The following is a 23,011-nucleotide window of genomic DNA, read 5'->3' on the forward strand; positions in this document are numbered from 1 at the left end:
CACATGTCCCCAACCTGAGAAACAGCCCAGCAAGCCCACCCCTGGCAAAGCTGTACCACCATTGCCATAAACTCTCTCAGCCTAGGCTACCAAGAAACTCACAAATGCCATTAGTATGGATTACAGCTGAAGAAACTACACAGAGACTATACTATTGGGTTTACCTAAAACTAAGGCCAACACATTCCACTGAGCCAACACCCCAAGACTCACTTATACAAATAAGACTTTTCCTAAGAAACCTACTACATAAAATTGGAAAAGGTGACTTTTCCACCAGGTGTGTAGAAATCAACATAGGGACATATTAACAATGAAAAAGCAAGAAAACACATCACCACCAAAAGAAGACAAGAATTCTCTAGTAATAGACCCTAATCGTAATGCATAAAATGCCAGAAAAATAATTAAAAATTATTATCCTAAGGAAAGTCACTGAGATATAAGAGAATACATCTAGACAATTTAACAAATCTGGGAAAACAATTCATGATTTAAATTAGAAATTCAACAGAGAGACAGATATTAAAAAAAAAAATCAGAAAACCTAGAGCTCAAAAATTCATGAATAAAATAAAAAATACAATTAAGACATTCGGCCACAGACTAGGCCAAGCAGGGGAAAGAATTTTTGAACTTAAAGACAAGTATTTTGAAGTAACACAGGCAGACAAAAAAAAAAAAAAAAAAAGAATTAATTGCTTCTTGGCCTTTTGGCTAAGATCAAGTGTAAAAAAAAAAAAGGAAGAATCAAAGAATTTATGTAACATAATTAACCAAATAAATGTCCATCCTATGGGTATTCCAGAAGGAGAAGAGAATGAAAAAGATGAGGAAATCATATTTGATAAAATAATATCAGAAAGCCTCCCCAGTCTTGACAGATATATGGACATCCAGGTCCAGAAATCTCGAAGAACCCCAGATACATTCAATCCAAACAGGTCCTCTCTCAATCACATTATAGTCAAACTGTCAAAAGTCAAAGACAAATAATTTTAAAAGCAGCAAGATAAAAGTATGAAGTTACATATAAGAAAATCTCCATAGGACTAATAGTGAATTTCTCACCAGAAACTTTATGAGCCAACAGAGAATGGGACAGAATATACAAAGTACTGAAGGAAATAAAACTGGCACCCAAGAATATTATACCCAGAAATAAAATATTTCACAGACAAGCAAAAACTAAAAGAATTCATCATTACTAGACCAGACTTATAAGAAATGCTCTAGGGAATCTTACATCTGGAAGCAAAAAGATGATAACCACCATCATAAAAACAGGCAAAAACTATAGAGCTGGTACACAAAGGAATGAATCAAATGTTATCAATACAGAAAACCACCCAACTGCAAAAATAAATAGGAGAAGAAGTAAAGAACAAACAATACGTTAAAAAAATGGAAAATAATCAATACAATGACAAGAATAAGTCTTCATCTATCAACAATAACCTTGAAAGTAAATGGATTAAATTTCCCCATTTAAAAGATACAGACTGAACAATAATTTTTTTTTTCATTGGAATCCCACATTTTCAGTAATTTATTACAAACTGACCATGCTATAAGATTTGTAAATCCTTCTACATAGGCAATCAATGCATGCACATTCTTTTCTTTACAAAGACAAAAGCTATTTAATCCTCCTTATAATTTAGTTTAATTTTGTTTTAAATGTTTGACCTTGATGGCCTTCAGTGCTATATCTCTTTTACATATTTTATATATTGTTATAATTGACAATTAATATGAAGTCCCTTTCACTTAGGAATAAGATTTCCTTGTTTTTTTTTTTTATTATTGTACTTTAAGTTCTGGGGTACATGTGCAGATCTTGCAGCATTGTTGCATAGGTACACACATGCCATGGTGGTTTGCTGTCTCCATCCCCTGTCACCCACATCAGGCATTTCTCCCAATGTTATCCCTCCCCAACCTCCCCACCTCCCGCTGTCCCTCCCCTAGCCCTCCACCCCCAGACAGACCCCAGTGTGTAATGTTCTTCTCCCTGTGCCCATGTGTTCTCATTGTTCAATACCTGCCTATGAGTGAGAACATGCCATGTTTGGCTTCCTGTTCTTGTGTCAGTTTGCTGAGAATGATGATTTCCAGATTCATCCAAGTCCCTACAAAGGACATAAACTCATCATTTTTTATGGCTGCATAGTATTCCATGGTGTATATGTGCCACATTTTTTTGTCCAGTCTATCATTGATGAGCATTTGGGTTGGTTCCAGGTCTTTGCTATTGTAAACAGTGCCACAGTAAACATACATGTGCGTGTGTCTTTATAATGGAACAATTTATAATCCTTTGGGTATATACCCAGTAATGGGATTGCTGGGTCAAATGGAATTTCTATTTCTAGATCCTTGAGGAATCACCACACTGTCTTTCCACAATGGTTGAACTAATTTACACTCCCATCAACAGGGTAAAAGTGTTCCTATTTCTCCACTTCCTCTCCAGTATCTGTTGTCTCCAGATTTTTTAGTGATTGCTATTCTAACTCGGGTGAGATGGTATCTCAATGTGCTTTTGATTTGCATTTCTCTAATGATCAGTGATAATGAGCATTTTTTCATATGTTTGTTGGTCTCATAAATGTCCTCTTTTGAAAAGTGTCTGTTCAGACCTTTTGCCCACTTTTGAATGGGTTTTTTTTTTCCTTGTAAATCTGCTTTAGTTCTTTGTAGATTCTGGATATTAGCCTTTTGTCAGATGGGTAGATTGCAATAATTTTTTCCCATTCTGTTGATTGCCAATTCACTCTAATGACTGTTTCTTTTGCTGTGTAGAAACTCTTAAGTTTTAATTAGATCCCATTTGTCTATTTTGGCTTTTGTTGCCACTACTTTTGGTATTTTAGTCATGAAGTCCTTGCCCATTCCTATGTCCTCAATGGTGTTGCCTAGGTTTTCCTCTAGTGTTTTTTTGGTTTTAGGTCTTATGTTTAAATCTTTAATCCATCTGGAGTTAATTTTAGTGTAAGGTGTCAGGAAGGCGTCCAGTTTCAGCTTTCTGCACATGGCTAGTCAGTTCTCCCAACACCACTTATAAAACAGAGAATCCTTTCCCCATTGCTTGTTTTTGTCATGTTTGTCAAAGATCAGATGGTTGTAGATGTGTGATGTTACTTCCAAGTCCTCTGTTCTATTCCATTGGTCTATATCTCTATTTTGGTACCAGCACCATGCTGTTTTGATTACTGCAGCCTTGTAGTATAGTTTGAGGTCAGGTAGAGTGAATGCCTCCAGCTTTGTTCTTTTGCTTAGAATTTTCTTGGCTATATTGGCTCTCTTTTGGTTCCATTGAGCAATATTTTTTTAAAAAAGATCCAACTATATGATGCCTACAAGAAACTCATCTTGCTCATAAAGACATACATAAACGGAAAGTAAAGGTATTTAAAAGGATAGTCCATGCAAACAAAAAACAAAAGCAAACAGGAGTGGCTATACTTAGATAAAACAGACTTCAAGTTAAGAGATAAAAAAGAGACAAGGCAAACCATTCAATAATAATAAAGGGATCAATTCAACAAGAGAATATAACAATTGTAAAAATATATGCACCCAACACCTGAGCACTCAGATATATCTAGCAATTATTGGATCGCAAGAGAGAAAAACACTCCAATTAAATAATAGTTGAGCACTTCAATACCCTGCTCTCAGAGTTGGACAGATCATCTAGACAGAAAAGAGGAGATGTCACAACAAATACCACAGAAATATAAAGACTCATTAGAGACTATGGTGCAAAGTATACACCAATAAATTTGAAGATCTAGAGGAAATGCCAAAATTCCTGGACACATATAACCTACAAAGATTGAACTAAAAAGAAATAGAAAACCTAAACAGACCAATGACAAGTTTCTCCAGGAATGCAATAACAGTTTAATAAATATAAATCAATAAACATCGTACATCATATCGATAGAATGGAGGGCAAAAACCAGATAATCATCTCAATAGATGTAGAAAAAGCTGTTGATAAAAATTCAACATTCTTGCATGATAAAAACTCTTAATAAATTGGGTGTAGAAGGAAAGTACCTCAACATAATAGAGGCCATATATCCAAAACCTACAGCTAACATCTTTCTGAACAGGGAAAATTTAAAAGCTTTTTCTCAAGAACTAGACTTGAAGCTTTTTCTCAAGGACTAGACAATGATGCCCAGTTCTCACCACTCTCATTCAACATTGTACTGGAAGTCCTAGCCAGAGCAATAATGCAAATAAATAAATAAATAAACAAATAAATCACACCCATATTGCAAAGAAATAAGTAAGTTGTCCCTTTCTGAGGATGACATATCTTACATAGAGAAAAACCTAAAAACTCTACTAAACAAACAAAAAAAAAAACTCTTAGGACCAATGAACAAATTCAGTAATGTTACAGGATAGAGAATAAATAAAAAAAATCATAGTGCTTTTATACATAAACAATGAACTGGCTGAAAAAGAAATCAAGAAAGCAATGCCACTTGCAATACTGACAAAAAAAATTAAAATACCCAAAGGTAAATTTAACCAAGGAAATGAAAGACCTCTACAAGAAAAACTACAACCCTGATGAAAGAAATCAAGAGGATACAAACAAAAAGAAAGACATCCCATGCTCATGGATTAAAATAATTAATTTAACTAAAATGACAATATTACCCAAAGCATTCTACAGATTCAGTACAATCCCTATCAAAATACCAATGATGGCCATGCATAATGGCTCATGCCTGTAATTCCAGCACTTTGGGAGGCTGAGGCGGGCAGATTACCTGAGGTCAGGAGTTCAAAACCAGCCTGGCAACATGGCAAAACCCTGTCTCTACTAAAAATACAAAAATTAGCTGGGTGCAGTGGTGGGCACCTATAATCCTAGCTACTCGGGAGACTGAGGCAGGAGAATAACTTGAACCAAGGAGGCAGAGGTTGCAGTGAGCTGAGATCATGCCATCACACTCCAGGCTGGGTGAAAGCAAGACTGTATCTCAAAAAAAAAAAAAAAACCAAAAACAGAAACAAAAACAAACAAACAAACAAAAACCAATGACATTCCTCACAAAACCAGAAAAAAAAAATTTTTAATTTTTATGACATTACAAAAAACCCTGAATAGCTAAAGCAATCCTGAGCAAAAAGAACAAAGCTGGATATGACACTGCCAGGCATCAAAGTATACTACTCTGTTATAGTAACTGGAACAGTATAGGACTGGCATAAAAATAGACACATCAACCACTGGAGCAGAATAGATAGTTCAGAAATTAATCCACATATCAACAGCCAACTGATTTTTAACAAAGATGCCATGAGCACTCATTGGGGAAACGACAGTCTGTTTAGTAAATGCTACTAGGAAAACTGGATATTCTTATGCAGAAAAATGAAACGAGACCCTCACCTCTCACTTTATACAAAAAATCCAAAAAATCAACTCAAAATGAATTACAAACCTAAATGTAAGACCCAAACCATTAAACTATTATAAGAATCTACAGGGGAAATGCTTCAGGACATTGATATGAGAAAAGATTATATTAATAAGTCCTCACATGCACAGGTAACAAAAACACAAATAAACAAATGAGATTATTTCAAGTTATAAAGCTTCTGCACAGTGAAGGAAACAATCCACAGAGTGAAAAAATAACTTACAGAATGGAAGAAAATATTTGCAAACTACTTATATGATAGACAATTTATGTTCAGAATATACAAGGAACTGAAACATCTCAATGGTAAGAAAACAGGCAATCCAATTAAAAAATGGGCAAATGATCTGAACAAATGATTTGTATGCCTCAAAAGAAGGCATACAAATGGCCAATAAATATAAGAAAAAATGCTCAACATTACAAATCATCAGAAAATGCAAGTCCAAACCACAATGAGATATCATCTCACCCCAGTTAGGATGGCTATTAACGAAAAGACAAAAATTAACAAATGCTGCCAGGGGTGCAGAGAAAAGAGAACCCTTACATACTGTTGGTGGGAATGTAAACTAGTAAAACCACCAAGGAGAACAGTATGGAAGTTCCTGGAAAAACTAAAAATAGAATCACCAGATGATCCAGCAATTCTACTACTGGGAATCTATCCAAAGGAAAGGAAATCATTATATGGAAGAGACATCTACACCCTCATGTTTACTGCAGCACTATTCACAATAGCCAAGATATGGAGTCAACCTAGGTGTCCAACAACAGATGAATTGATAAAGAAAACGTGGTATATATACACAGTGGAATACCATTCAGCCATAAAAAAGAATGAAATCATGTCATTCACAGCAACATGGATGGAACTGGATGACATTATGCTAAGTGAAATAAACCAGGCACAGAAAGTTAAACACCAAATGTTCTCACTCATATGTGAAAGCTGAAAATAGTTGATCTCAAAGAAATAAAAAGTAGAACAGAGGATACTGAAGACTGGGAAGGGTAGGAGGAAGGGAGTGATAGGCAAGGATTTGTTAAATGATACAAAATTACAGCTAGCTAGAAAGAGTAAGTTCTAGTATTCTATGCCACTGTAAAATGACTATAGTTAACAATAATTATAATTTCAAATAGCTAAAAAGAGGATAGTAAATGTTCCCAACACAAAGAAATGATAAATGTTTGAGATGATGGATATGCTAATTACCCTAATCTGTGTATTAAAACATCACTATATGCCCCATGAATATGAAAATTGTTATATGTCAATTTTAAAAATTTAAATTAAAAAAGAAAAATATTGTATATTTAAATACTGCTTAACTTACACTCCCATTATTGAACACAATGATAAATGCATATATTATTCATTAATATTTTCTAATTTCAATAGAAAGAAATATAAATATGGTTCAATAAAAGCCTAGATTTTTAAAATGATAAATTAAGGGATATATTTATTTTTTCAAATACTGAAGGAACTTGTTAGAGATTTTTTATAAATAGCTGTGGCTAAACTCATTTTCAAATGATTCATAAATAAGGTAGATTATACATAACTAGTTTTACCATAAGTAAATGATGCGTCCCCATTGGGTGTGACTTTGAGGATCAAGATATTTACAGATTAAAAGGAACTTCCTGTTATTTCGAGGACTAAGAAAGGAAAGTTACTCAGTGACAGAAAGAATTGCAAGGGCTTCTGAAGTTAGGAGCTGCCCAGAGCTCAGTTTCATCGTAGCCCACAGTTTGGAGCTCTTAAAATAGGAATCCATTTTTAAGTGACATTCATCTCAGTAATATATGTGCTATAAAAAGCAAATTATACTAGGATTCGCAATGTAAAATATATGATTTCAAGGTGTATTAAAGGCACATCATGTTCCAAAATTGTGCTAGAGAAGGAAAATGTAAGGAGATACGGTATTATTTAAAGGCTATTTGATGGAGTGAGGATTATTCTAGGCATTCGTGGGAATGTCAATTGATTTTAAAAAGAGTAAGCCTTAAACATAAAGATTCACTAATCTTGTAGAAAGCAACAGTTTCCTTGTTGGATAGAGATGTTTCAAAAATCCTAATTACAGCATGGTGGAGGCTGACTGCTATTTTCTGACATCTCTGCAGGTCAAGAAAGCCACAAAACCTCTCTGTAAAATATTGACATACTTTTTTCAAAGCTTTCTCTAGGGAACCTTTTTCTAAAGACTACTTGTAATCAAGAGGCAATGTGATATACTTAAAGAAGCCAGGCTTATGTGTCTAAAGATCTAGTTGTGTAGCCTTGGAAAAGTCAAAATGTTTCTTAATCTGAGATTTCCTCTTCTGTAAACAGAAGTATCAAAAGCTGACTTATCTACTTTATGATATTGTATGCATCACACTTAATGGCTTCATTTTTGCCCATTATGAAATACTGAACTTCCTCAAATTTCCAACCTAATCGTCCTATTTTTTTTCTTTTTTTCTTTTTTAAGATGGAGTCTCGCTCTGTCGCCCAGGCTGGAATGCCTTGGTGCTATCTCGCTCACTGCAACCTCCACCTCCCAGGTTCAAGCAATTCTCCTGCTTCAGCCTCCCACACGTGCAACCATGCTCAGCTAATTTTTTGTATTTTTAGTAGAGATGGCTTTTTTTTCATCATGTTAGCAGGATGGTCTCAAGCTCCTGACCTCATGATCCGCCTGCCTCAGCCTTCCAAAGCGCTGGGATTACAGGCGTTAGCCACTGTGCCCAGCCTTCCAACCTCATCTTTCTTATCGCTTCATCTCATATAATTTCCTGGAGTAATTCCATTTATTCCTATGGCTCAAATATCACCCATTGATATGTTGACTCTAAGTTAATTGCCTTAAGTATTCAATTGCTGAGAAAACTTACCAAAGACTCAAATCATTTATGATCACATAACAGCTTTATTAGGGGTAAAGTGTACAATACAGCAACAGCAGGAGGAGGGTATGTATTTAAAGGGATCCAGAGCTCTCTGGAGCAGGCTCATGTGCCATCTAATCACTGTGCTGCACAAGATGCACATGGCCACCAGATCTTCAACCACCACCAACATACGTGGGAAACTTCTTGGTACCAAGAAGACCAAAGTCTGCTATTTTTATAATGAGTGATCTTGTAGACAGTCCACCTATGTGACCAACCTGAACCATTGAAACCTCCTAGGCTCTGCTGAAACCAGGTGAAATTATTATTATTGAATTATTATAATCCAGTGATTATTTCTAGACAATGTTGGTAAGCTAGTACTTCCTGCTCCAAAACAGCTCGTGGACTCATGGCTATTGAACATAATTTATCTTTAATAAATATATTTCTTCATAGCATTGGTCAATGTTCAACATCATGCCCCAGGAAGCTCTGGAGATAAACATGCAGTCAATCCACACTGCATGATATTAACTCACGCTAGACAACTGATAGCTGCCAGATGCACATGTTTAGGTCTCACTTGGGTCCTATACCATTAATAGATTAACATCTCCACTTGAATATCTCACAGGAACCTGAAACTCAGCCATACAAAATATATTTATCTTCTCCCTAAAATGTTCTTATCTTGTGTCCTCTACCTAACGAAGGCATAATTTTTTTAGCCCAAAATCTGAATGTCATCCTGCATTCTGCCACTTTCTCACTCTCTATAATCCAGTCAGTCAACAGATCCCCAGAGAGGATACTTTTTCAGATGCCAATGCAATTTGCCTGAGGACTAATTTATCAAAGTTATTTCTTTTGATTATTTACCATTAGTTGCCTTCTTATTTCTTATTAGGACACTTTCCAAACATATACAAAAATTATAGTATAACAGGCCATCATATATTCATCGCCAAATGTCAACGGTTATATTCATTTTAACAACCTTGTGTCATATATTTCTATTAGTACATATTTTTTGGCTAAAGCATTTTAAAGAAAGTCCTATATACAATATTATTTCAAACAAAAATAATGCAGCATATGTTTCTAATACATATGCCTATTTTTCCTTTAACATAATCATAACGCCATTAAGTAAGGTGGTTTTTAATGAACTGGAGAAGAATGTGGGGCAGAGAGAGGAATAAGATGATTATTTATTATGTGGTAAGCACTCAATGTTATTTTTAATTTTTCAAATTTAAGAATGTATTTCACTCAAACATATTCTCCTAGAACATATCTTCAAACTTATTTTTGTTAAGGTTAAATTCAGTAAACATTTCTTTCATAAAGTGTTATTATTCAAATAATAAACTCACCTTTCTACTTTTCTATTTTTTTAGTCTGTTTTTCTTTATCAAAGATTTTCTCAACTTTATCTTCCAACCCTTCTATTTGAGCTAAATTTTTATTTTCATTATACAATTTGTAGTTTTCAGTCACATTTTTCTTAACTTTTTCTGATTTTTTTCTGTTTGTTCTTGTTTTGAAGATGGAATAACAGATTACATTCAAAAAATGAAATGTAAAAGCAGACTTCAAAATACGCAAACACCTCAGAACAGCCAGTTTACTAACTTTTATCCATTCAGAATCACTATATCACATATAATCCTCCAGTTTAGAAGATATCTTTTCCACCCACACCCTTCCTTGCCAGTCATATGTTAAAATCATAATATCTAATAAATAAAAAAAATCATTGGTAAACCAGTCCAATTGCCCATTTGCCCAGAAATCTGTCACTCTTAGTTTCTTGTTTTCTACTCGACAAGAGCACTCAGTTCATTTCTATCAAGAAAGTTTTTAGAAGAAAGTTTCAGTTTTTATTTTTGAATGTCTTCTACTCATTCAATAGCAAAGGAGCAATGAAGATAAAGTTATCAGGAGAAGTCACAAAGACAGTGGTAATAATTATATCTAAAGACCAAACTTAAACTTGCTTTTTTTGTTTCGGTCCAGTTCTTTCCAGATAGCCTTGCCATCTACCTATAATGTCTGTTGGTTGCATGTTTTCTGTGTGGAATGCATAAATTGACTCTAAAAGTTGAAAACTATTAAAAAAAGGTATACACTTAGAAAAAGAAATCAACAGTATAAAAATAGAGGGAGGAAAAAGCAATGAAAGCGGTTGAGATTATTCAGGAAAACCAAGTAGAATGAGAAGACCAAGGACAGACAGAAGCCTGGAGACCCCAGCATCAACGAGCACACAGGAAGGGGGAGCCAGTGAGTAAGCATGTTCCTCACCGAAACGCCCAATCTGCAAAAGCTCCATATTTTGTTTCTAGGTCCACTAGTCCTAGTCCTCATCTGACATTAACATTATCTGGACTGCTCTGGTCACCAAAAAAAGAAAAGAACATTTTTCTCATTTCCTATGTTGTATGAAAAATAAACTGTATCCCTAGCTTAGTTAGGCCAACACTTCAAGATACAAAATTAACAACCAAATTTAACACAATCTTCTTGTTCTTGATATGACCTCCCTATCTAATCAGAATTATAGATATTGATTATCAACTCAAAACTTGACTTACCAGCTATGGTTTTTTTAAAACCTGTCATTCATTAGTTTGTTACCATATGTAAAGCAAAACTAGTTATTTGGCATCAATAATCAGAGAGCTACAGCTCTTTCTTTTTGATTTTTAAATTTAATTCTTAATATATATACCCACATATAGATGCATAACTTTGCATAAATGGGAATACATATGTGACTTTTTGTGAATATGTGCATGTGGTATGTGGTATAAGGCCTAAAATTAAGGCCAATATTATGTGATGCATTGACATTTGGGGGAAATTAAAAGAGCCTCAAATGGCCTCACTGCAAGTTCCGTCCCACCTCTGGTCCCACTGATAAAATGTACTAGCCGAGCAACCCTCCTTATCATGGGAAACAGACAGATACCTTGCTTATCCCTACCTGTCCTAGAGTTCCAGTTCCCTGCTAGCTTGCAGAATTATTCAAAGAAACCAATTCTAACTTCTCATAAAAACTAGTGCCACCCCACCCTCTTGACACTACAAAGCCTTTTCCCACAGCCCCTGGCTCCTCACTCTGTTTCTTAGTGCAGCCCCAGGGCAGCCCTGCATGATGTAATATTCTCCTTCCCTGGGCTATGAGTATAAATGACTAATAATAATGTTCTGTCCATTACTGAATGTTGTGTGTTCAGCCATCCTGATAACTAGAGCAGGAATCCTTCTCTCTCAAATGGAGTGAGTAGAAGATGATAAAAATACTACAGCCTTGGCTGAGCGTGGTGGCTCACGCCTGTAATCTCAACACTTTGGGAGGCCAAGGTGGATGGATCACCTGAGGTTGGGAGGTCGAGACCAGCCTGACCAATATGGAGAATACCCCTCTCTACTAAAAATACAAAATTAACTAGGCATGGTGGCACATGCCTGTAACCCCAGCTACTCAGGAGGCTGAGACAGGAGAATCGCTTGAACTCGGTAGGCAGAGGTTGTGGTGAGCTGAGATCGTGCCATTGCACTCTAACCTGGGCAACAAGAGTGAAACTCTGTCTCACAAAAAAAAGAAAGAAAAGAAAAGAAAAAAAGGAATACTACAGCCTTTTCAAAAAATCTTAAAGACATCTTGCCCACAGCACAGTTACTACAGATGGGTCTAAAACAAGCATGTTTTTGTATGATTTTCTTAATATCTGACTACTTTTAGCCAAGCTCCAGTGATGCTGATATCCTCATACCTTTCCTAAAGTGAGGCACAAGTATCAATAAAAAATGCTTTTACCCCAGTTTATGCTCCCAACTCTAGCTGTTATCTGACATCCCCCCACATTTTCTGGGCCCTCTACTATATGGACCAGAAACTACAAATCCAAAAATAAAACCCAATGCCTGAATGACAACCCACATTTGAAAAGCATACTAAAATTTGAAAAATATTTCCATATTTATTATCTTAATCCTTAAAACTACCTTAAATTTATGATTTCTCTTTATTTTACAAATAAGGAAATTGACTTGTTACTCTGTAAAAGTTAAAACTGAGACTCAAGGGCTAATCATTTAAACATAAATACCAGTTTCTATCAACCATGCCATACTACCACTACCTGAATTTGGTATTATGGAGCCATATACTTTTTTTTTTTTTTTGAGACACAGTCTCACTCTGTTGCCAGGCTTGAGTGCACTGACATGATCTCGGCTCACTGCAACCTCCACTTCCCAAGTTCAAGCGAATCTCCTGCCTCAGCCTCCCGAGTAACTGAGACTATAAGCGCACACCACCAAGCCCAGCTAATTTTTGTATTTTTAGTAGAAATGGGGTTTCACCATGTTGACCAGGATGGTCTCAATCTCTTGACTTCATGATCCGCCAGCCTCAACCTCCCAAAGTGCTGGGATTACAGGCGTGAGCCACTGCACCTGGCCTGGAGCCATATAGATATGTAGATATAGATATAGATTTTTTTTGAGACAGAGTCTTGCTCTGTTGCCAGGCACCAGGCTGGAGTGCAGTGGCGCGATCTCAGCTCACTGCAACCTCTGCCTCCCGGTTTCAAGCAATTCTCCTGCCTCGGCCTTCCGAGTAGCTGGGACCACAGGCGCGTGCCACCACGCCCAGCTAATTTTTTGTATTTTTTAGTAGAGACGGGGTTTCACCATGTTGACGAGGATGGTATCCATCTCCTGACCTCGCGATCTGCCTGCCTCTGCCTCCCAAAGTGCTGGGATTACAGGCGTGAGCTACCGTGCCGGGCCGGAGTCATATTTTTTTATATCCTGGTATGTATTTGGAGATTGCCCAGATGAAATGAGAGAATAAGTTTCTGAAGTAAGTTACATCAGCAAACTCAACTAATGAAATAGGCTGGTTTTCACCTCTTATACTATTTGATAAAATTGTAGCCCAAAGGTTATCAATAGAGGCTGCACAGTAGAATCACCTGAATGGAGCTCTTTATAAATCTTGATTCTCAGGCCACACTACAAACCTGTTAAATCAGAAATTTTGAGATGCACCTTGGCAGCAGTAATGTTTAAAGTTCCTCAAGTGGTTCCAAAGGGCAACTAAGGCTAGAGTCATTGTTGTCTGTGGTTAAAGCTTCAGGTCTTGGCCTTTTTCCTCTCACATTCTTAGTTTCTGAAATCAAGAAGACTCTGGTTGGTTCAACTGAAAGGAGAAGAAACGGGAATGAGCCTAGGACTACTCAAGCAAGGGCAGATGCCCCTGCCTGTCTTCAACAGGCAAATGCAGGTATGACCTTTCACGGGGTTCTTCTTTTCCATTCCTACAAACATCCTACCTAGAGGAGAATGACTGCCAAAAGTCATTCTACAGTGACAGAGTTCATTCTCAGGGGATTAACGAAGCAGCCAGACCTCCAGCTCTTTCACTCCCTTCTCTTCCTCGCTAGCCACATGGTCACCAGGGTGGGGAACCCGGCCATGGTCACTCTGACTTGTCTGAACTCTCAGCTTCACATCCCATGTACTACTTCCTCAGCAATCTGTCACTCTTAGATCTCGGCTACTCCTCCATTACTAGCCCTAAGATGCTGGCGAACTTTGTGTGAAGTAGAACATTATCTCCTACGCAGGGTACGTGTCACAGTTCTACTTTTTCCTGGTCTTTGTCATTGCTGAGTGTTACATGCTGATGGCGAAAGCTTGTGACCCCTACATTGCCATCTGCTGCCCTTTGCTTTGCAACGTCATCATTTCTCATGCCACCTGCTCCCTGCTCGTGGCTGTGGTCTATACCAGGGGACTCATTGGCTCCACAATAGAGACTGGGGCCTTATGTGAAAACTGCCCTATTGTGAGCTCTTCACCAGTCACTACTTCTGTGACATCTTCCCTCTCATGAAGCTATCTTGACCTAGCACCTATGATGTTGAGATGGCAGTCTGCTTTTTGGCTACATTGAACCTCAGAATCTTGAGCTTCATAGTTCTTGTTTCTCACACCTTTATTTTCTCCAGCATCCTCCACATCAGCACCACTGAGGGCAGGTCCAAAGTCTTCAGCAACTGCAGCCTCCACCTTGCAGTTATGGTGATGTTCCACGGATAGACTGCATTCATGTACTTAAAACCCTCCACAACCAGTTTCCTGGCCTAGGAGAATGTGGCCTCTGTGTTCTATACCACGATGATCTTCATGCCAAATCCTCTAACCTACAGCCTGAGAAACAAGGAGGTAAAAGTTGCCATGAAGAAAACACTAAGGAGTAAGTTTTGTTGCAGATGTAATTATTTATCTTTAGTTGCTAATCAACCCAATATGATGTCAATATAGGAAAGAAGCTCTCTGGAGATTTACAAAACCGTGGGTGGCTTTCCTTTCAATTTTCTAGCAGTCATACTTCTAGCAATCTTCTCAGATGCATTCCAGCTGATCCTAAGAGTGCCCTCCAACATTCTTTAGAAACCATGTGAGCATACTGCTGTGATACAGCACTCATCTCCCACTGCTTCCTGCAAATTGCGGTAGAAGGAGACTTTCACAAGAAGTGCAGAAGACTTCTTCCCTTTCTATATTCAGAAAGCATACTCCTGGGAGTCCAGAAGAAAATTACTTTTTCTGAGTCCTCTCTCTACCCCATTTCTGTCCAGATGTTCCTTAGATATACTGATCCCAGCCACCCACTCCAGCCCTTCACTTTAATTGGTCCTTCCTCTTCCTTCTTAGTTTCCCTTCCCTATTTCCTGATCTCCTATCATCAATTATCTCATTCCTGCTCAGTATCTTCTAGGTTGTCCCTTCAAAAAATTCCTTTAGTGATGTTAAATGAAATTTTATCCCCATATGGAAAAACGTAAATAAGATAATTGATTCTTGAATATCAAGCTAGATCACTTTCTAAAATATCTGTTTGACTTCAATCTGAAACTCTTTAGTCAAATGTCCTCTGATAGTTAATCTGAAATATCACAGGACATTTGACTAACAATTTACAACTGATAAAGAGAAGACATTTTACAACTATATAAGGTAAGAGTTTTGCATAAATTGACGTCATTATAATTTCTATAGCTCAAAAGAAAAGTTAATTATAAAAGGAATGTGGTTGTATTGCTCTTTAGGACATTAACCACTCACATATCTAACAAGCAATCTTTCAGCCTGATTTTTCTAACTACATGCTTGTATGTGTTTGACTTTGTAGATGCATGTTCAAAATCTTGTAGGTATGTCTCCATACCTTAAATGTTCTCAGAACTAGCTTCTTTGTCTTCCTGGTGGCTGCCTCATTAATAAATAAAATATAATTTTGACATGTGCTAATAATAAATAAATATTTAAGAGTTGAGCTTTTTAAAATTGATAGTAGTAATATGAACAGTTAACATGTATTGGATGCTTAACTCAAGCAAGATCCTATACTGTTTGTATGCTCTATCTCATTTAATTCTTAACAAAATAGATTCTGTTGTTAACTAATTTTACAAATGAGGAAACTAAAATTTATGGAGATTGGTAATTTTTTATCATTTACAGAAGTGATAGCCCCAGGAAGCAAATCCAAACTGTCTTACTCTAGTAACTAAATTCTTAGCCAACTGATAATCCATTTCCTCTGAGCTTGTTGGTTTTGCTATAAACATGTACTTCAGATTTCAACAGCTCCTTAAAAGTAACTTCTTCAAATCTCTTCCTTCCACTGTCTGCCCACAACTTCCTCCTCTTAGAAATAGTTTCTTCCATATGATCAGAGCAGGAATACACTTCACTACAAAATCTTCTGTCCTCCATAAATAACTGTCTTCCTGCCCCTGAGGCTGTATTTCTACATACTTCTGCCTACTCTATCATCCTGACCCACTAACCACAGCTTGACACTGGTGTGGTCCACATTTAAAGCAAGAGTTGACCCTTGTACTATACTGTATATTTTTAAAACAATTCATGCCATATTTTAATCAATCTTCACAATCCTGGAAGAGTGTATTATTTTTCTTTTTTACAGAAAAGGAAGCTGGGTCATATGTAACTTCTTTAACTCCAGTAGAGATATTTTGCCTTTAAATTTCAAAGTTCATCATGTTTTCAATATTCTACCTGGCCACGCTTCTCCTAACTTCTCCAGAAGACTTATGGGTATAAAAGAAAATGTTAACAATGATATTGAAACACTTTGGAAAAAGATTGGCGCCATGGAAACAAAGTTTGTACCACATGCAAGGCAGTTTGGAGGAGTTAATCAGGGCCCAGAACTAAACATCCCTGGGACAAAGAGTACTATGAAGGGAAGCAATCCTAGCTGAGTCTTGTGTCTCCAGTTTCACCTCCAAAAAGCAAAATGAAGGCCTTCAATGCATTTTTTAAAATTCAAACCAAATTTCACACCCATTTCAATTAAATGGGTGGCCTGGCCCCAAAGCACTCCCCTTCCCCACCACCTCCCACACTTCAGTAATGAGAGGGCAGCATAAAACCACAGGGCTCCACCTACTCAGGGCCAGCCCAAGGAGAGAACCCTGGTATCAGTCCCCAGTGAAGTCCAGCATCTGCATCCTCCAGTGACCTACTCAAGAGCAAACCTCCCTACCATTATCAGTGATCTGGCCCACAGTCTGGCAAGTTACAGTAGTCCCTTCCTACCTATGGCTTTGCTTTCAATTGCCCATGGTCAACCATGGTCAGAAAATAGGTGAGTCCAGCACAAGATAATTTGAGACAAAGAGACATTCACATAGCTTTTATTACAGCTATTGTTATGATTGTTCTATTTTATTATTAGTTGTTATTGTTGTTAGTCTCTTACTGTGCCTAATTTACAAATTAAACTTTATTATAGGTATGTATGCATGGAAAAAAACTGTTCATGGTTTCAGGCATGAAGTGTGGGAAGTTATCCTCTGCTGATAAGGGAGGACTGCTGTATTTGGAGAATTGTCTCGTGCTCTTAGCATTGATCCTCCCAAGACTGGAATTGCAAACATTCTCTCCCCAGAGTCAGCTGCCTAAAGCTGTTGCATCCTCACTCTGCGTATCCTGGGTTTCCAAACTACTGGCTCTGCACACCCCACACTCAGCAATATCATGTTCCTTACACGTGCAATTGCAGAGCACACACTCCCAGGTGCCCTGGTGCCTCACCACACAGGCGCCACCTCCAGGGGCTGAGCCAGGAGTGGCCCCTGGATCTGACAGTCATGTTCATAGCGGCCGGCTTCCTCTTGTTGCTGATGCCCCAATGTCCCTAGTGAGTCGCTGCCATGGTCCACTTTTGAATTGTAACCCATGGTTTGAAAAATCTTTGTCTGAAACATGTATTTTGGATACCAAAAAAAAGAAGGGACCAAAAAAAAAAAAAAAAACTGTGAGAAAGATAACTTGCATTATGATCATCTCCATAGCATTCAATGAAAGACTTAGAAATAAGCTATTTTATCTTCAGTTTTGTCTTTTATTACCTTGAAAAATAACTTTTAAAATCATATAGGTCTTGGCATTTGATGCACAATGATCTTTTCAGGACCCAGAGCTTCAAAGGTTCTTAAGTGAACTATTCTCTCTGAGCGACTTTCTGTTCCTCACCTCCAAAGCTCTAATTACACATGATTGGTGTCCAGCACTGCCTGGCACGTAGTATGTGCTGGATAAATGTTGCTTGTTTCTTCTCTACTTTACTTTCCATCTCTTTATAAACCCCATCCAAACCACTAATATATGTATAATTTGGAGCTCTCGACTTGTTCATCCACTACAAAATCCTTACTACAGAGAATATGGCAGAGCACAGATAATTCTCAGAGCAGCGAAACTACTCTGTATGATACTATAATGGTGGATACAAGTCATCATACGTTTGTCCAAACCCACAAAATGTACTACAGACAGTAAGTCCTGTTGCAAATTACAGATTCTGGGTGATCACGTGGCTGGTGCAGCTTCATCAATTGTGACAAATGTACCACTCTGCTGGGGAATGATAGTTGGGGAGGCTGTGCATGTGTTGGGGTAGGGGGTATGTGGGAACTCTCTGTACTTCCCTCTCAATTTAGCTGTGACCTAAAACTGCTCTGAAAAAACAAACTCTTAAAAAAGAGAGAGAAAAAAAAATGTGGAACAGCAGCGAGCTGGGAGACCTGGCCCTCTTTTTTCTTGTGATGCGATTTGAGTGCTAAATTATCCATGGAGGGAGCCCCAACCTCATGTCACCTGTTTTTTCACCACAAAGTGAGAATGCATCAGCTCCTGTAATTTTTCTTTGTGGGAAATGATGATGGGAAACCAATGCCAAAGGCTTTCTTCCTGCTCCTGCCCCTTTCCTTCAAGACCACCCCCAGTCTGCATCTACGCTCAAAATCCAGGCCATGGATGTCATCTATCTCAGGGTAGACATCAACATCAAAACCACAAGAGCCTGATGCCAAAATGCAGGTTAGCTGACGCCACCCACGGCTGCCCTGTCTGGTACAGTAGCTGTGTGGAAGGAGAAAAACTACCAGAGCAGAATCTAGGGTCAGTGCATTTGGCTGGCCTGGGGCAGATGGCAGAGTGCTGTTCCCATTCCTTCCATGGCTCAGTATGGCCCCTCCAGAAAACCTGAGCACAGGAGGTGGCAGACACTGTCTGCCAGATGCAAAAGTTTCAAAAGAGATGAAGCGTGGTCCCCAGAAAATTCCTTATTGGTTGTGTCCCAGCTCTCATTCTTCATTCCTGCAAAGCGCTGACCGAAAAGAGTGTTCCTGTTCCAGAACTTCCTATCAGGAGTTCTTTCCCAGTAACTTTAGTAACAGGCAGGCTGCCTTCATGGTCATCCCATGTAGGAACTTCCCAGGGACCACAAACATGATGAGACTGCCCAAGACAAGATAAGTTCCAGTCTGCCACATTAGATCAGTAGTCTTCTGTCTCAAGATTCTCCTGCCATTGGATAGACAGCTACTGCACATAGCATCCTCTGCTTCCTTTGTGTTTCTTTTATTCGTGCTGGAATCTTTCTTCAGATGCTCAATGATCCCTAAATGTTTTCTCAAAACTAAAAATATTCTTAGTTTTCTCTAATTTCTCCTTCTGTGAAATAACTATAGGCATTGATAGCCACTCAATGGGCTTGGGCCATGCGTGGAGACTAGAGGATGTCACTCATCCTGGTTCACGTGAGCTATTTTTTGGAAGAACATCAATTTCAGTATCTCTAGGTCTTTCTCTTTAGGCTGGTAAGTCTCCCTAGAAAGGAGACTATAGTCTTTTAGTTTATGGGATGGAGAGAGAGAGGCCTTAATAATGATGCTAGCAATGTTAAGAGAGTTCAGTGATTAACTCCAAGAAGTTCACATGATCCCTGTCTTTTCAGCTCAGTCCCCTTACCCTTAGCTATGCCTTGTGTCCAGAGTCCAGGGCTCCTCTGGTTCAAACTCCCCACAGAGTAAACTTCAAGACTTCTGCCAGGCTGGGGAAGGGCAGAAAAAAGGCAAAACTGTTTCTGTGAGAAGCGAGGAAAAATAAGAAAAAACATGTGATAATATTCCCACACCTTTTCTGGAATGTTAGCTGTAAGTAGCAAGTTACTGAACGTCTCTAAGTGTCAGTTACCCCGTCTGTTAAATGGGAAAATAAAACTTACCTGTCACTGATGTGTAACTCAAGAAGTGGCTCCCTTTTTTGTTGTTACCTATCACATAGTATTTTAAAAATAAATTTTACTAGATTTAATGTAGAATATAAAACTTCATATTTCCTTTAGAAAGGAAGGACATCAGCTGAAAAGAAGAGGTATCTGGCACTAAGAAAAGTGCTTTCCACAAATTACATACATTAATATAACAGCCATATGAGGCTGGTATTATTCCTATTTTACAAGTAACTAAACTGAGTTTAATGTAGTAAAATAATTAACTTCAATACATTTGGTTAGTAAAAGAGCAGAGCTATAACTCATGCCTAGTATATCTCAGAAGAGTGTGCAATTATCGGTATACCAGGCTGCAATATAACCAGACTTATAACAGATTAAAAACTATAACTGAATAGTAAGTTGTGATTATAACAAGGGAGATCCAGGCAATAATTAGTCCTCTTGTTCTCAGAGAAATTAAAATGATACAGGAATATCATTCAGTGCAAAAATATAGGTTTTAAGGCCAGTCCAAGCTGCTTCAAGCTCTAACTCCCTCATTTACTGTGAGGAACAATGATGAACTGTGCTAGGTAGTAGAATTTCTTTTTTGTTTTTTTTTCTTTTTTTTCCTTTTTTGTTTTTTTTGAGACGGAGTCTTGTTCTGTCACTAGGCTGGAGTACAATGGCACCATGTCAGCTCACTGCAACCTCTGCCTCCCAGGTTCAAGCAATTCTCTTGCCTCAGCCTCCCTAGTAGCTGGGATTACAGGCAGCCTCTACCACGCCTAGCTAATTTTTTGTATTTTTAGTAGAGATGGGGTTTCACTATGTTGGCCAGGCCGGTCTCGAACTCCTGATCTCAGGGGATCCACCTGCCTCAGCCTCCCAAAGTGCTGGGATTACAGGTGTGAGTCACCATGCCCAGCTTGGTAGTAGGATTTCTTATGCAAAGTCAAAGGCATTGGCAGTGTCAGTCTCCCAAGGGAGACATAGACTCTGAAACAAAAGCCAACACTGAGAAAAACAGCCCTACATAGATTGAGGAGGGAAAAGTTAGCCTCCCTCTGTACCTGGACTTTGAGGTAGACAGATTCAAGTGAGACTTTAAATATTGATTCCATGTGATGGAAGCAGCCACCATAGAACACATGACCCAGCCACTTGGGTGTTTCCACTCAGAACCATGTCTCTGTAGAGATGCAGAGTTCAAAATGGAGAAGGCAGAGGCAACATGTTCCAGCAACAGCTCTGGAGTGTGCTGAGATTTGGGGGTGGGGCCGCGCCAGCAGTGCTCAGCTGCCTGTGGAGGTGGTGTTGGTTGTGCCCGTTAGCATCCTGACAGTTTCTGCGGTGTGATTTGGCTGTGTTTCTGGCTGTCTGCCTTCTGAATCCTGCCTGTTTTCAAACCTGGTTCTTTCCAATAGCCCATTTCCTTCCAATAAACTCCCCTCTTGTGCAAGTTAAGAAGCGTCAGATACAGTTGTTTCCACCTCAGAACCCTGACTGGTTATAGTGGAAGCTCGCCTGGCACAGGGCTGAGGAAGGGGTGGGAGGAGGTCAGTGTCCAGGCTGTGCAGCAGCTCTCTCATCATACCTTACGTTAACCCCATACATCATCACCTTAGTGACAGGGTGACAGATCCTCTTCTTGCTTCCCACACAAAAAAACAACTGTGCTCTATTTGGATGTATTTGAACCTTCCAGGTTGCTTTTGATAGTGTTTGAGGAAAAAAAAAATAGATAAAAAGATCAGATTCTGAAGACCACCATTCTTTATCTGCTTACACCTAAAATTATTTGTGGGATTCTTAAGCCCTTTATCATTGTAAGATATACATACATACATTCCTGCACTCTAGATTGTATGTAATGCAGGAATAAAATGTAGGAACAAAATAGGTAAAATGCAGGAATTTCAAGTGTCCCAACCAATGTGTATCCAGATCAAGATACAGAATATTTCCAACACATCAGAAGATTCCTTCCTCCCCTTCCCAGTCAGTACTATTTTCTGTCTTCTATCACATACGATTACTTTTCTCTGTCCTTTGTGAACTTTGTATAGATGGTTCATGATGTCTGTGAGCGTCATCCGTGTTGGGTGCTGTAGTAGATCACTCTTCCTTATTGCTGCACCTACACTAAGTAGAAATATGTAATTTATCCATCTTCTATTGATAACAATGGGTATTTCTTAAAAGAGCAGGTATTTTCCTTTTTATAAGGGAAAAGAGCTAATGCATGCTTGGTTTAATACCTAGGTGATGGATTAATAGGTGCAGCAAACCACTATGGCACACATTTACCTATGTAACAAACCTGCACATCTAGCACATGTACCCTAGAACTTCAAAATTAAATAAAAAGAGTAAGTCAGATTTTGATGCTTTCATGATGGTAGAATAAACATAAACAGAGTTCATTTGCAACACAGATGTAATATACTGAATATATGTATCAACTGAACATTTTCTGGGCAGTTTTGTAAAATAATGGTCATCAGTTAATCCACCAAATTTGTTAATGCTTATTAAATCTAATGACATAATTATTAATTTAGTGTTTGACTAACATGAATATAGCTGGCATTTAGATCTTAAATGATCTATGTTATAACAAAGATCTATTTTACATAGGCTATGTTTTACAGGTTAATGGCTATTGAGGTGCCTTATGTAATCAATACAGGAAGTAGTTTATTGTCCATTTTATAAAATTGGAGATGTGATTTTAATTCTAAAATAATTATTGCTTATTGTATATGATGTATCTTTCTGCTTTTGTGACGGATCATTGATCATATTTTTATTTGACACTAAATTTTCCCTCAAACACCATGTCTCATTATAGCATTATTACTATAGAAATACACAGTCAGGTTTATGTTATGCTGGGGACATACTGCTCTGAGTCCTGAATGATAAGGAGAAGCCAACAAGTAGAGGAGAGGACAGGCCATTCAGGCAGAGGAATGATCAGAGTCCCAAACCCTACACATCTGGGGAAAAGCAAATGATATTAGGAGATGAATCACTGAGTATATAAAAA

General features: G+C 38.0%; 1 pseudogene; it reads left to right on the plus strand.

Moving 5' to 3' along the window:
* The first annotated feature begins 13,694 nt into the window (after positions 1-13,694).
* On the plus strand, positions 13,695-17,360 carry LOC105729658 (olfactory receptor 8A1-like; annotated as a pseudogene).
* Positions 17,361-23,011: the final 5,651 nt, after the last annotated feature.

This window comes from Aotus nancymaae, unplaced genomic scaffold (genome assembly GCF_030222135.1).
Source record: "Aotus nancymaae isolate 86718 unplaced genomic scaffold, 86718_ANA_hifiasm-v0.15.2.pri h1tg000012l, whole genome shotgun sequence".
Taxonomy (NCBI): domain Eukaryota; kingdom Metazoa; phylum Chordata; class Mammalia; order Primates; family Aotidae; genus Aotus; species Aotus nancymaae.